Genomic DNA, 14,635 nt, shown 5'->3' on the forward strand with positions numbered 1-14,635 from the left:
TGGTGCAATGTGTATTGCTAAACTGCCGGCTCCTGGGAATGGGGCTGTGTTTGACCTAAACGAAAACTAACAGATGAAGGTTTACATGTTCAAGTAAGTAATTTCATGACCAAAAAAAAAAAAAAAAAAAAAAAAAAAAGAAACATTCTGAAAGTGAAGCTCATATCTTGAGTGGGTAGAAGGGCGGGAATCTGTTTCATGTTTAGCAAAAAATACGATCTTCTGAAGCTTGTGGGCCCCATTCTACATCAGTTAAAATGATGAAATTCTTCCAAAGCCACGAGGATTACACCTTACCACTGGATTTAGGGGTTGGGCCTTCCCACTGGATTTTGTGCCATTTGATCTCTCTTGCTTTTAAATCCAAATGTGATTTTCTGATGAGGTTTCCTTTATTTTTTACTATAAATGTTTCTGTTGGCAGCATTTTCTGAACTAAATGCCAGTCAGATTTTAGATGAAATCCTACATCCAAGGTTTTGTACCTCAAGCCAGTCAGAACATTTCCCTAGCAGTCTCTGGGAATTCCTTCTTTGTGCTTGTTACCCTGTAACCATAGTCTTGATTTTGACCTTTTCTTGTGGGCTTTCTCTGCTGAGTGGAGTCTAATGCTCTCTAGCTAGCTTTTGCCTGTTTGAGTTAGGAGTTCAGCATGGTGTCATCTTGTCAAATGCGGTAATTCAGGACAACAATGAAACTCATTTGGGTAAAACTGAAACTATTATTATTGCACTTTTGCTTTGTCTTTTCCAGAGGCAGAAGAAACTATCCACTTGAGGTCAAATTGTTTTGCAATTCTTCTATGGAAAACATTGAAGTTGGCTGTATGTAGAAGCTTTCTCTTTTCTGCTAAGTGGGAACTAGACTTGAATATGATTTTATTCCTGTTTATGATGGCCGTATATTTACTATCATTTGTCCTTTCATAGATTTCAAATTTCTACACCATTATAAAACTGCCCTAACAGAGCGGGCTATGGAACTCCTAAGCCAGGCTGCAGGAGACTTCCTCCAGAGGTGCGTTTCTCAAATGTCATGTTTCTCCGAGGAAAAGGCTAACAGCCTCTGATTGGGCTGTTAAAATAAAATATTTTTTTCTAGTATTCCAGAAGAACTGGTCCTCCTCAGGTCTAGTCCTGCTAGTCAGCACTTTTAAGAGGAACTCATTAGAAATGCTCTTATAATACTCTTTCTTATTGTATTGCCAGATCCAAGTATTCAAATATCATGTACTAGCTGAGAAATAGGAATGTTTTTCTTCTGATCTTTTAGGAATCAGTACCTTACCTTTACAAATTTACTGCATTAAAATATGCATATATATATATATATATATATATAGGCATATTAATCAAATATTAATCAAAAGCTGAGATTCTTACCGAGGCATGCAGCAGGAACAGGCTAACACTTTATTGCTGGCTGCTGATGCTCCCCAGTGCAGGGAGCACAAGCAGTATCTTGCCTTACCTGCTTTTTCCTCACCAGGGGTTGTTAACTGCTCTTTGCAAATGGATAAAACACAATGCAAATTCATTTGCATATAGATTTAATGCAATGTAATGTCAGAAATGTGTGCAGCTATGTTGGCTCCAAGGCCTGGGTGACCCCAATGAACGTAGCTGCTGCCCAGCATTAAGTGGCAGGTGTTTTTCTCCCCCCACAGCCAGTGAGAGCCCCCTTAGCTATGGTCGTGAGTAAAAAGGGAACAGTACTGTTATGTGCGTCATCAGAGGGCACCACCAGGCAGTACTTTTCTAACATAGGTGTGCTGGCTACTATAAAGACCATAGCTTCTTCCCTTGCAATATTGCAGGGATATAGTATTTCTGTTAATGTGCAGAGTAGCTTGTTAGAATAGATAGTGATTTACAGTGAGACTGGATAATGACTGTTCTGGAAGGTCCCATGCACCCCTTATGTGCAGGGAATGACTGCAGATTCAAATGGTTTTCTCGGAGACAATGCAAGTATTTTCTGTAGCCTTTTCCTGTTTAAAAATAACAATATACTCCTTAGGGCTTCTTAGCATTATAATTACAACCAAGCCTCTCATTAGTCCCACAGGGAGACAGAATCAAATGCCATATGGTATTTTACACTTAGGATGCTGTGCTTACCAAGAGCTGGAAGGAGACAGGAAAAGGGGGAGTTAACAATTCATAACCATTTATGGAACAAGCACAGCCCTCCTTGGACCCAGTTCAGCAGAGTCGGAGGGCCTCAGATCAGGAACTTTATCTGGCTGGTGATTGCATCGGCATGCTGGCTTTCTTGAGTGTGTGTGTGGGCATTTGGGGAGCAGGGTACGAAGCTGCAGAGTCTTTGTGCCGGCATCCACACACAGGGATGAATTAAATGCCCGCACGCCTCCCAGGAAGGACCATGGCTGGATTCTACAGTTGCCTGAAAAGTAAAAAGTAAGTGCCATGCTGAGCCCTCCCTCTACCTTCCCAAAGTGAGCTGAATCTAGCGAGTACTTTAAAATTCTGTCTCTGTTCTACTGCATCAGCAGCTCTGAACAAAGTGCTCCTGCTTTGATCCCGAGGTACCACCCTGAGTACAAAAGTGCAAAAAATCAGTTCTGACTGAAATACCAAACTAATGAAAATTGAGCATGTTTTTTCCTTCACAGGTGTAAGTCCAGTGGCAAACACTAAATATTGTAAAAGGAATTAAGAACCATTTTTTGTCTAATTATAGCAAGAGAAAAAAATATCCTCTTCCTTACTGATTAGCTGCATTGATTATATATTAACAAATAAAAAGAGAAATACAGAAATGCACATTGACTTTTAAAAATGTTCCACTACAAATCTGGCATTATATACTCTCTGAGATCTTGATGTGTTCAGTTTTTGTATAAGCAACCTGAGGTTTGTTTCTGTAATTGCTCCCTGTTGAAAGATTTGGTTTTATTTAAAATAAATATTTTGATTGCTTCGCTGTCATGTTCTGTTGGAGCAGGTTGCAAAGGGAGAAGAGGATGGGACAATGCATATTTGTATTTGTGCTTTAAACAACTGTGAAGATGCATTTTGTTTTTCCTTTGACATTCTCGCTGCTAAGGAGTGGAATGAAATTCTCGGCTGCAAAAGCTGAGCACTGTTTTTTGATAATGTTTTGCATCAGCAGACTGTAGAGGGCTCTATTCTTGCATACACTATGGAGTTGAAGAGAGAGAAAAAGACTTTCAAAATAGTATCTTGGGGCTTAAGATATGAATTATGATATTTAAATGGGTGGATGAAGTCCTTGTTAGCAGAGGAAAAAATACTCCAATTCAAAAATGAAGCTGTCAATTCATTCTTTCTCCTTCTCCCTCATGTAAAGATTGTATCCTTCATACCAACAATTTGACTCATATTACTTTGATGGAAATACACATTTTCAAAGGCACTCGATTCCCTTGTATTTCAGTTAGCATTTCCATCCCATTTTGACTCTTCTCCTTTGAAATTTTGAAGAGTATGAGAGATCTCTAAATATTTGGAAAGAGGGATATGATGTGATCACAACTAAAAAATTGCTGAGAATGAGACCCGATAAAGGCAGAGAGGTTGGCACTTGTATTTTATTGTGTTGACAGAGAAAATCAATTTACATTGTTTCATTTATGTTAAGTTGTTTTTCTCCAATATCTTCTAGCATCTAATGAGATTAAAGCAAACTTGGAAAGGTGGGAGAAGCTGTAAAGGATGGGTAGATGATACTTCTTTCATAAGGCATATGATCACTTCTTTCCTGGTGGATCTTTACCTGCTTAATAAGGATCATTTTATTTTCTCCAACAAATTCTTCTTTCTCGTTAATCTTCAGTTAGGTCTCAGCACTGGGTGTCAATTCAGATTATATTTCTCAACATGTTGTTTCAGCTGTGTGATAAGTTCCCAGGTTGGTTAATGCAATTATTAATACTTGGTGGCCTTTACAGATTTTATTTTCTGCTTTGGCTGTGGTTATTGGCAGTTAAAACAAATCTAAGACATTAGCTAAAAGTGGTGTTTGGCACCTGAGATTAATTTTGGGTGAGATTTCCTGGTAATTTGACATGAAGAGCTTGTCTTCCTGGACGAAAGGGTCGTTGGAATAGCTTCCTTGCATCTGCACAAGAATGCTCTGCCAGGAGGAGCTAGTTGGTTTTGTGAATGAAAATTACTCTGGAATGAAGTGACTTTCATATTCTAAACTTAGCTTGGGTACCAGTAACGATTTAGCCAAAACAGCATAGAGCTCAGCACAAGCTGTAAAACCTGCCGTAGCAGCTGGGAGAGGGTCCATCAAGGGCTATGAGCTGCTGGATGTAGCTAAAGTACCTGGGCTTTTTAAAAGCTGTCGGGGGTATTTTCTCTGCTGTGCTGCTGTCGCATCTATCTGCACTCCCCCACAGTCAATCCTGCCCCTGTGCTTTGCTCATGCTCTTTTAAGAAATGTCACATAGGGGGAAAAGAAAAAAAAATAAAAAAGCCTTATATAGCTAATTCTTCACTGCAGCCCCAAGCTTGGCTGCCAATCCACTGAAATAAAAGTGGTAGGTTGCTTTTGTGTTCTCTTTAATGAACACCTGCAACCTGAATAACCCCAGGTGGTGGTTGTTCTAAAAAGTTCATAGCTCATCCTTGCTGCAAAACTTCGTTGTGCTTGGCCCTAGTATGATGTCAGGAAAGACTGTCGTGGCCCGCTACGAAGTGCTTGGCTAAAGCTTTGAGAGAAATCTATTCATAATGGCTTTCAGCGTTTGATACCAGCCAAATACATAGTTGTGAGCTGAAAATATGGTTGCTTGAATACTAAGGTTCACTGATGGTCAGTGCAAACTGCCAGTTTCCAAAGACAGATACAGTGTGTTAGAAGTTATAAAATATTTGGCTGAAGACTTTGCATGCCAGCTCAGAAATGGTTTCTGTAACAGACTATAAGAAAATGTATTTAACTGGTCTGTACTTAATGTGGTCACTCAAGACTTCATGGTGCCTTTCACAAGCAGGATGTATTTCAACTTGAGTATGTTCTACTGTGCCAATCTCTGCACTTCCAATGAGATATTGTATTCTTTACTTACAGCCCAAAATTATCAAGAAATGCTGATATGCGCTCTTACCTTGTAGGCAAATTCAGCATTTTGTTAAAACAATTGATCAAAGGTGTATCAGTGTCATTTTCAATACATTTTTATATTTTCTGAGATGAAAGACATTGCAAATTTTAAATGATGTTATGACCAGGGCATTTTGTAGAATTTGTTTACTAGATAAGGTGCTGTTGCTTTATTACTATACCTTGTGTTATTGCTTATTCAGGTGAATGTCAGAAAGAGACTTCAGAGTTTGCTGGGATTATTGCAAAGATAGGATAGTGCTGCCTAGTTGACTGATAGTGAGCTAAGCTGAGATGACTGTTCTCTGTACTCTTCCCGCCTCTCCTGCTCTGTTGGAGAGAGAGGCTCTGCTCTCCAGCCTGCTTGTTGGAGAGACTCATGGGGGACTCTCCATCCTAGGTGCATAATAAACTTTTTTACAGCTTTTATATTCATAAAGCTCCTTAGAGCCTTTGGTTCCCCATCCATAGCAAACAGCTGCTGTTTTAGTTTTGACACCAGCAAGTGAACTGGAAGGGGTTTAAAGCACCACTGATGGCTACTGAAGTAGCAACTTGGCACCATGTGGAAGAGGGGCAGTTCAAAACTGTTGGTTCTACTCTGTCAGCAGCTCGTTCACTTCCTGTAGCATCTCTCACTTTTGGAGCTGCGTAATCGCAGTGGGGCCCAAGTAGCTGCATCTGCTGACTCTCCGCAGTGCACGAGGTTCTGCTCTTGGGCACATGTTCTGATGTGGAGCCCCGAGAGCATCTCCACAGGGCTCATGGACCATTTAAAGTGAGACATGGAGTTCCTTGGCCATCCCCATCTGCAGGGTCCCCCTGCGTACCTGGGCTTGGCTCATCAGCAGCCCCTAGGCTCAATTGGGATGGCAGGTCTCAGGATGCAATGCAGTTTGGAGTCAGTGGGTGCTGCCCCAGAGCTGGGGCAGGCACCTGTTGGCAGTACCTACTGGAGCTACTGTTGCGGTCCCGTGGTGATCTGGGGTCTGTTTGTGCAGCCGACCCATTCTGGTGAGATGAAATGCTTGCCATGAACACTTGAGTGTCCTGAAATCCTGAAATATATTTGTTTACTTGACTTTTTTGTACACCTCTTCAACACATTTCCCAGTGAAGACAAGAGTCACTCACTAACAGCTTTTTTCTTTTTTTTTCTTTTTTTTTTCGAGATGAAAAGATGAAAATATCTGAGGATAAAAGGTAGCTCCTGTCCAGGAAAGCACATTCACCAGAGCAGAGAGAATCCTTGGATCCAGACAGAGGTGGCAACAGCAGGTTTCAAGAAAGGGCTTACAGAGGGCAAAGGGTGAAGTGTTGGATGGGAGAAGGGGTGTGAGTTCTCGTAACTGGAGCCAAGTCAGAGAGGGTGAGCTGAGCTGAAAGGACTCCCCAGGCGCTGTGACTCTCTCTTGTAATCTTTGAATACACAACCTTTGAGCTTGTTCCTGTATGTGGCAGTTGGTGGGCATTCTGTCTTCTGCCCACAGGGATTGTTCACCACCCTGCCTGGTATTAAACGTGTACAAACTTAAACCCTGTTTTCTTAGACAAGAATAAATGGAGAAAGCGAACAAAAACAGTCAGGAGGTGGTGGAGCCATGGTACTGCAGATGGTTGGGCACGGTCAGTACAATGGCGTTGTATTATTAACAAAAGATCAGCTCTTCCTGTGCGTTGACTCATTCCATTTGACTCATCTCTGTGTGAGAAGTTCAGATGAGGTTTAACATGGCCAGAGTCACTCCACATCTCTCAGTTCTTCTCACTCCGTTTGCGCTTCTCTCTGGACCATATTTGTTTTAGCAGCCACAGTGATGTGGTGCGTTTGCTGGCTGAAAACAGGAATTCCCAGCAGGCGTGCCTGTCTGCTTGGCTTCAGCAGAGCAGCCCTTTCCCCACCATCAAGGTACTGACTATGAGCACCTGTAATACTGCCTGTGCTGCTTCTCTTGCACTGGAGCAGAAAATTCTCAGTTTCAGACAATCCCCTGAATGTGATTCTCACTCTTACAAGACATTTGGCTGTCAGCTTTTCGTCTATCTTACTTTGCCAGACTGAGCCGTGAAAACATCTTGTCATAATTTTGCCTTTTGTTCTCTCCTTAAGCAGAAGCTTGTACTGCTCAGTTTCTAGCTTTGTACCCTTCCAGCCATCTGGAGAGATTAATTTGTCATTTCCTTCTTGTACAGAGGTTCCTTGAAAGTTTAAAGCTGTGATGTGAAGACCTAGACTTGGCCTTAAAAGCGGAAATTTGGCTATGTATACTTATGACAAAAATGTACTGGGTCCAAGCTGTGCTTCCAGTAGATAACCTAAGTGGTGTAAGGGAGCTGGAGCTGATTATCAACCAAACTTGGGTAATTCTGAGATGAATCTGCTTGTGGGGAGACAGACAAAAAACATGAGGTAATTTGGAAGGTTGTTTTTTATTATTATTTATTTATTTTCCTCTTAAGGGTTAGTGCTTTTAAACAGTTGAGCACAGGTTGCAAAGGTGCTTACCAAAGGCTGCACTCTAAAATCATGTGTGTTCACAGGTCTGAGCTAAATCTGTTGCACTTTCAAGGTTGGTAAAACTATTATGGACCAAGGAGATAGCCAGTGTTTTGAATACAGCAAATACTAACTGCAGACCTTTTTGTATCTTTTTATTTTATTATTAATAAATATTTGTATTGAGAGAGCAGGTGGCCCTTCATGGCTTCATTGTGGGAGTCACTGTTTGAACAAAGTCAGTCATTTAATATCTTGTCTGAGTTTGCTTGCAGATGCTGAGCTGTCACAGCTCATCACTGTGTTAAGAGTCAGGACTGTGCTAACAGCTCAGCATTTGCAATGTGATCTACGTGGAAAAGCTGAGGCCTGGGCCACGCACACCATCATGTCGTTTTATCAGTGCATGCTGGTGCATACGTGCAGATGTACTGGTACTCAGGTATCCTGTGGTATATAGTGTGTTCTGTAATCCTGTTGTAGCCCCCTGGTATCTTTGTTGCTGTTAGAGGGGAAAGTAATTTCAGTCAGAGCAGGATAACTTTGCTGTGCAGGCAAAACTGCCTGGTTTTGCCTTTTAACCATCCATGCTGGAGCTGAGGCAGCATTCCAGTTTCATATTTGTGGTGGTTGTTGCTTTTGGCCTCAGAGCTCCAGGGGTCTGGTGCTAATTAGTGAACTAAATGTTTGACTTTTATTCATGATGAATTCACTTATGCTTATTCGTTCTAAGAAATATGTAACTGCGTGCATTTGCCAGGCCTTCTCAGATCACTCATCTAAAAACATAGTTCAGCTCCACACGGTAGTTCAGATGCAAATGGGATGTATTTTGAACACTCTGGCTCAGAATATGATGTAGACTTGGTGTTAATCATCAAATTAGCTATATATGTGGAACAATGTAGATCTGAAGGAGGTACAGAGGATTTGTTTGCTGGTTTGCTCTAGCAATTAAACCACTTTTGATCCTCTCAGCTTTGTGAAAAGAATATTCCAGAAGTTGAAATTTCATTGTTTTCCTTCAAAAATGCCAACTGTCTTACTGCTCCCTTCCTTCCTTGCATCTCTTGGCCTGCTAAGACCTTACAGATGTCTATTCCCATATGTTTTTTTTCTCAGTGCCTTGTTGTTAGTACCCTTCTTGCAGTCCTTATTATCTTTTCTGTCCTCTTCCTGGGACTTTCTGCTGTTACTTACCCCTCTGCTCCCTAGTGCTTTTTGCCTCCTTCAAAACACAGGTTTGACACAGTTTGATTCTCCATTGGTGCAAACCAGCAATAGCTCAGATGTTCTTACTTCAGCTGTATTCACTTACTCTGCGAATTCAACCCCCTACTTCCTTCTTTGCCAGCTTAAATGTTCCCCCCCCCCAGGCATTATAATTCCTATTTGAATTTAACCCTCAGTTTTGGGGATTAGGGATTTGAGATTCTATGTCTCTCTTGACTGCTCTGAAGTCTGAAAAATTAAACACAATGAACATGAAGTTGCCAGCGTGGACCACGTGTTTCTTTTACAACATCTTTGGGGATGCTGAGGCTTGCGTGACTTGCAGAGAGGTATTTGTAGTTGGAATCTCAGAAAAGTAGAATCCCACTTAAGTGGCTGCTCACACTAAAAAGACAAGTCAGTAAATACTTCCAGTAGAGAAATGACTTGGGCATTGCTTTAAACACATGAGTGATCAGTGATTTGTGTGCTTCAAGTTAAGTGTGCGCTTCAGGAGCTTGCTAACTTGAAGCTCTGGAGAGAGTAGCCAGGAAAGGGGAGCAGGGACAGCAGAAGGTTTCCCTAAGAGCAAAGAAGTGAGACTCTTAAAACGCCAAGAAAGCTTGAAAGAAGAGCTTCTTTTGTAAGCCTAGAAGCTGCCCTAGACCTTCCTGTGGCTCTGGCTAAGATCAGCAGCCAAACGGGGTCTGAATTCCAGAAATACTCACAGGCAGTGGAAGCTCATGAGGTTTCTCCCTCCAGACACAGTGTATTTCAACATAGGAGGGAGCTGGCCTAGCTTTTATTTCTGTGCATGTACAGGCAGTAGATGTTGCCCTAGCAGAATTTGGAGACTTGAGAGATTTCCCAACCTCACTGCCAAAGGCAGCTTCTGAGACCACAAAGCTTGCATTTTATTTGATTTCTTAAGCCAAAAGATGTCTGACTGTTTTTAGGACAGTTTGATCCTCAGAGTGAACATCTATAATAGTTAGCCCTTAAAGTTTCTGTTAGCCTCTTGTCTTTTCAGTGCAGTTTGAATTCTTGAGTGCTAAATGTCTATATTAAATCATTTTGGAATCAGATGTGACCTGAACAGTTTGATCTATCTGAAGCTTTTTATTTTTTCCTATCCTAAAACTAATATTTAACCCATAAATTGAGGGATAAGTGACCATTTTGGAGGGGGGTGGAGGAAAATAAATAAATAAATAAAAGCTTTGACATACCCTAAGGTCACATTTCAATTCTGGCATTCATCTTGCTATTGTTTCAGCTCCATCTTCCCTGCAATGGTCAGACAGCTTAGTTTGCTAAAAAGATCTCCAGAGTCTGTCTTTCAGGCTTAGGATACAATGATTTTTCTGATTTTGTGTGAATAAGATCTTGGAAATCAGTTTGAGATTCAAATACAGGGCCATGGCAGGTATGTAGGCCACTCTTAAACTTTATGATTTTTGTTATTTATTACTTGTACAGTGGTAGCCCTTGGTAGCAGTGTCAACTGGTAGGGCTCTATTGTAATAGTCTCTCCTTGGGTGGTAGTGCTTAGCTCCTCTGTAGGGCTCTTCAGGTTTTCCAAGTATTGCAAATATTCCAAGGATTGCAATTCCACAAGTGAGGAAACTCAAAGCTGAGCGATAATAACTAAATAAGCCTGCTTTCAGTAGTCCAGTAATTTGCCCTGTTATCCAGTGACAGAGCCAAGGAAAATAGCCAGTTCTGCTGAGTACCAGTCCAGTAGTCTCTGTCTGCTAAGCTATATATAAAAGGTGAGCTCTGTCTCAAATACTTTGTAGTCTAAACTGATGATTTACTCTTTCACAGTTTACAGACACTGACAATTTCCATAGCGTTTTCTCAAACATGCAGTTTTTCAAGCTCCTGTGGAGCATGCTGAGGCCAGCTGGCAGTAGACTTTTTTTCTTAGCTACCTTTCACTGACTCTGTTGAAGTAGCACATGAACTCCTGGGGCCTTTTAATACTGTAGGCTGAACATCAGTAATTCACCTTTATCCTGGGAGGCCACAGGTGGAACAATAGGAATTAGGGGCTTGGAGAGAAGGTAGAAAGTGCACATATAATTTAGAAAACAGTGGGGAGATAAGCCGACCCCCCCAGGTTTGAAATGGAAGATGAAGAGTATTTGTTAAATTTACACATGGCGAGGCAGAGACAGTAAGCTTTATTTTTATTCCCTTGCTTGACTCTCTGGCATCTTGACTGTGCTAGCATGGGGCATGTTTGTTGTTTAGAGATAGTGGCTTGACATTTCCTGTTGATTTGCTCTGGAAACTGTTTCCAAAGGCAGTAATGCTTACTGGGTGTAACTCCCTAACTGACACAGGCAGTCTTTGGTTATATTCTTGTTAATTTTAAATGCATGTTCCCCTTTCCTCCCAGCCCCCAACTATTCCAAATATATCCATGTCAAGTAGGTCTGAGAGAGTCTTCTAATGCTGGCAATGTACTAGTTCCTTAGTATGGTTACTGGATGACTTTGCTATTTTAATTCTTTTTAGGAAGCATGGAAGAACTTCATTCCAGCTGTTTCCTGAAATTTCTCTAGTGTGGTAGTTTAAAGAAAAGGGATTACTATGTAGGAAAAGCACTGACTTATTCCTATGCTGATGCCAAATGATGCAACTGAACCAAAGTCAATAGTCAATAAATATACATTGCTTTACAATGGAGGCTGTCTGGGCCCAAAATACTGGCTGAGCTGTTGCCTGTGCTCACATGCTGACTATATTAGCACCAATCTTGATTTGAGCAAGGTTCTGTCACGTTTCTCCTGATTTATGCAGACTAGGAAATGCACGGAAAAAAATTATGCTATAAATTGTTACTGGAAGTAGGCTAATCAGAAGCATTTTACTTACCCTTTTATTTACAGGTATATATTTGCTCTGCATGTTGTCTGGGCAGATGCAAACTTGCAGTAGGGATCCCTGCGCTGACAGCAACTGCACAAGGTCACGCTAAGAAGCATTGCAGACTAATCAGGGGTATGAGGGCTGCTTGAGGTAGCAAGGCCGGAATAGCTTAATCTGTCTGGTGTGGGTGCCCAGTGTTGCAAAGCCGTGGTGCTTTGGACTTCAATTCAGTCTTGCCAGCTGAATATGAACTAACAGTTACTCTGCTTCTGGTACCTGCCCCGGGATTAAGTTACTATGAGTCTGCATATATACTCTGTGGTCGTGTTCCCACATGCAGGGAGACCTTTCTGCAGTGATTTAGCAAATGACACAATTGCTGAGAAGGAGCGAGTCTTGTGGAGATGGGGCAGGATGCAGGGGACAGGGACATTTACTCTCCCAGTTCCTGAACTGGTAACAGCATATGCGTTACCACTCTGTTTTCTGTGGTAGCTTGCGAATGTTTTTTTTTTTTGTCTCATTTTCCCTTCCCCCTTCTTATCCTTTTGGCTTCTCGCACAATTACAGACTGAGCCTGTGTGACTGTATGAAAGGCATTTCCTCCTGTTACATTTTTTTTTTTTTAAGTCGGCTTCAGCCCACCAGCTGCTTTCCATTAGCGTTACACACACACTCACTGGGAGGGCAGCATATGATACTTCAGGCACTGCTGAATAGCAGAAATCCTTCAGAACCGCTGTCAGACAGGCTCCTCAGCTGACTGTGGGTAAAAGGAGTCCCACACAGTGAGACCTGTCTTCTGGTGAGCCTCCTCTGGGAAGTGAAGGTGTTGGGACGGAGGGCTGAGGGTATGTTGTCCGAACGCAGAGCGTGAAAGCTGTGAGTAAGTCTCTTATGTGAGCAGTTGTTTGCTCTGGGTATCTCTGCAAGGGTAGGAGCTGAGTGTTGTTTGATGCTACGGGGAATTATGACCGCTGTTTGATCCTGGGAGAGAGTATTTTTATTGATATTAAATATCATCAGGCTGCTTATCCAGACTGCCTGATAGCTACTGTATTATTTGCAATCTGTGGAGAAGGGCCTTAAACTCTCTTAAGCTCTCCCTCTTGCTGTGGAGGTTACAAGCCCAGCCTTCATTAACTTTGTAAGCACCCCCTGCTCGCTGTTGCCAGTGAGGACAAGGAGAGTCCTAGTGTAAACCGCTGTTTGCACCATTTGCTTATGCCTGCTTAAAACAGCTATGATCTAGCAGGGATCCCCCGGTAAAACTGACCAGCTGGTCAAAACTGTGGGAATTTTGTCCCAGAAACACTGTGCTGTAGACAAGTATGATGAGATCAGCTGTGCAAGGTCAGATCCCAGCACCCGCTGTCACGCTGCACAGTAGTGTTTCAGGGAAGTTGTTTGTGGGATCCTGTGCTATTCGGCGCGTGCCCTGAATGTGGGCCTTGAAGTGCAGCGTGCTCGGCTCCTTGCACCGAGAGCAATGGGAGCTTTGTTCGTTCAGTTTCTGATAAGCTCAAGGGATCTGAAATTTGAATGTGAATCTTGCTGGTTCTGCTGTCATTTCAGAATTGTCTCTGAAGTGGGATTGCAGAGGGAGAACTTGCAGAGACAGAATTTGGCTCAGTTATTGTCACTGGAGTAATAAATTTATTAATAGTTCCTTAGCTTGCAGGGTTCCCGGGGAGGAAAGCAACCAACCACATTTTGTCAGAACAAAGTCCTCTAACGTGCTTTAATAAGACTAAGTGAAAATTTAACCTGTCAGTCCACTTCTCCTGAAGAATGTGATAGGAATCATAAAGCTTCTTTCACCCTGCGTTTTTATGAAACTCAGTGCTCAGGAAAAATAGAAGGGCTTTCTCTGGCATCCTGCTGCAACTTGAAGTGTGTTTGGGGGGGAGGCTGACTGCAGGGTGGTGACCTAGAGGACTAGATGAGTGGCGTGACTCTCCCTGTGCTGATCCATCATAAGCTTGCATTCAGATGATGTTTGTTGCCTGAAGGAAAACGGTCTTTCAAAGCTCCAGGCAAAATGTCACCTCTTTGGCCAATTGTTTTCTTTAGGCTATCAGGACGCTAACCAAATGCAGTACTTCATATTCCAAAATCCTTATTTCCTCAAGCATTTATTTGTTATGGAGAAGGCTACTCAGAGGTCAGCATCTCTTTTGAACTCTCTCTCACAGGATTTTCCAGAAGGCTCATGCAGAAGGATAAGACTAAGACAAAAGAAACCCTAAAGGCAGCGTAAAGGCTTGCTTACTGTGGAGAGTCTCCAGCTTTTCTGCTTCATCTTCTTCCTACATAGTCTTCAAGAAGGCTGTGTGTCTTCTGAGGCTGAGCAGAAAGATTTCTTTTAGTCTTGGGCATTTGTATGAGACTCAGTTTTCTGCACTTAACATTAACTTTGCAGGAATCTTTGAATACACAGACCAAGCTGTGAAAGGAAGTTGTCTTCTCTTTCTAGAGATTGTGTTCAACACATGATATACATGTTCAAGTATTGTACTCTGCTGAGCAGGGGGAATGGTCAGAGCACAGTGCTGGGATTGCATGGTGTTACCCATATCACGGTCTGCACTTGTGGGACAGTCTGGGTACCTGTCCAGCTGCCCTGGTTTGTAAAAGGGAGACAGGATTATTTCCCCTGTTCCTGGATAGTATTTCCAGGACTCATTAATTCCTCTAATGAAGTGAAGAGCTCCAGCTGAGTGCAACATGGTAGGATTATTAATGAAAGTTGTGTATGGGATAGCAGGGAGCATATATCTAAACCATCAGATCAGATGAGCACAGTGCTGATTGCTAACTTACTCCTGTTGCCTGCTTTGAAAAACAAAGAAATCCCTGCAACTCTGTAGGAGTTTTATTGCTTTAAGATACTTCCTGGCATTGCAAATTCCACTGACTAATTAGATCCAATAATGTCAAGCTTGTTTTAAT

General features: G+C 42.1%; 1 protein-coding gene across 1 annotated transcript in view; it reads left to right on the plus strand.

Moving 5' to 3' along the window:
* Positions 1–12,539: 12,539 nt before the first annotated feature.
* Positions 12,540–14,635, plus strand: part of KIAA1210 (KIAA1210 ortholog) — a 34,806-nt gene continuing 32,710 nt past the window's right edge. The window contains exon 1 of the mRNA XM_085319790.1: positions 12,540–12,569. The gene's annotated coding sequence lies outside the window, so the exon portion shown is untranslated. The remainder of the gene's footprint in view (positions 12,570–14,635) is intronic.

This window comes from Rhea americana, unplaced genomic scaffold (assembly GCF_003343005.1).
Source record: "Rhea americana isolate MKP2758 unplaced genomic scaffold, rheAme1 scaffold_6, whole genome shotgun sequence".
In the NCBI taxonomy this organism is placed as follows: domain Eukaryota; kingdom Metazoa; phylum Chordata; class Aves; order Rheiformes; family Rheidae; genus Rhea; species Rhea americana.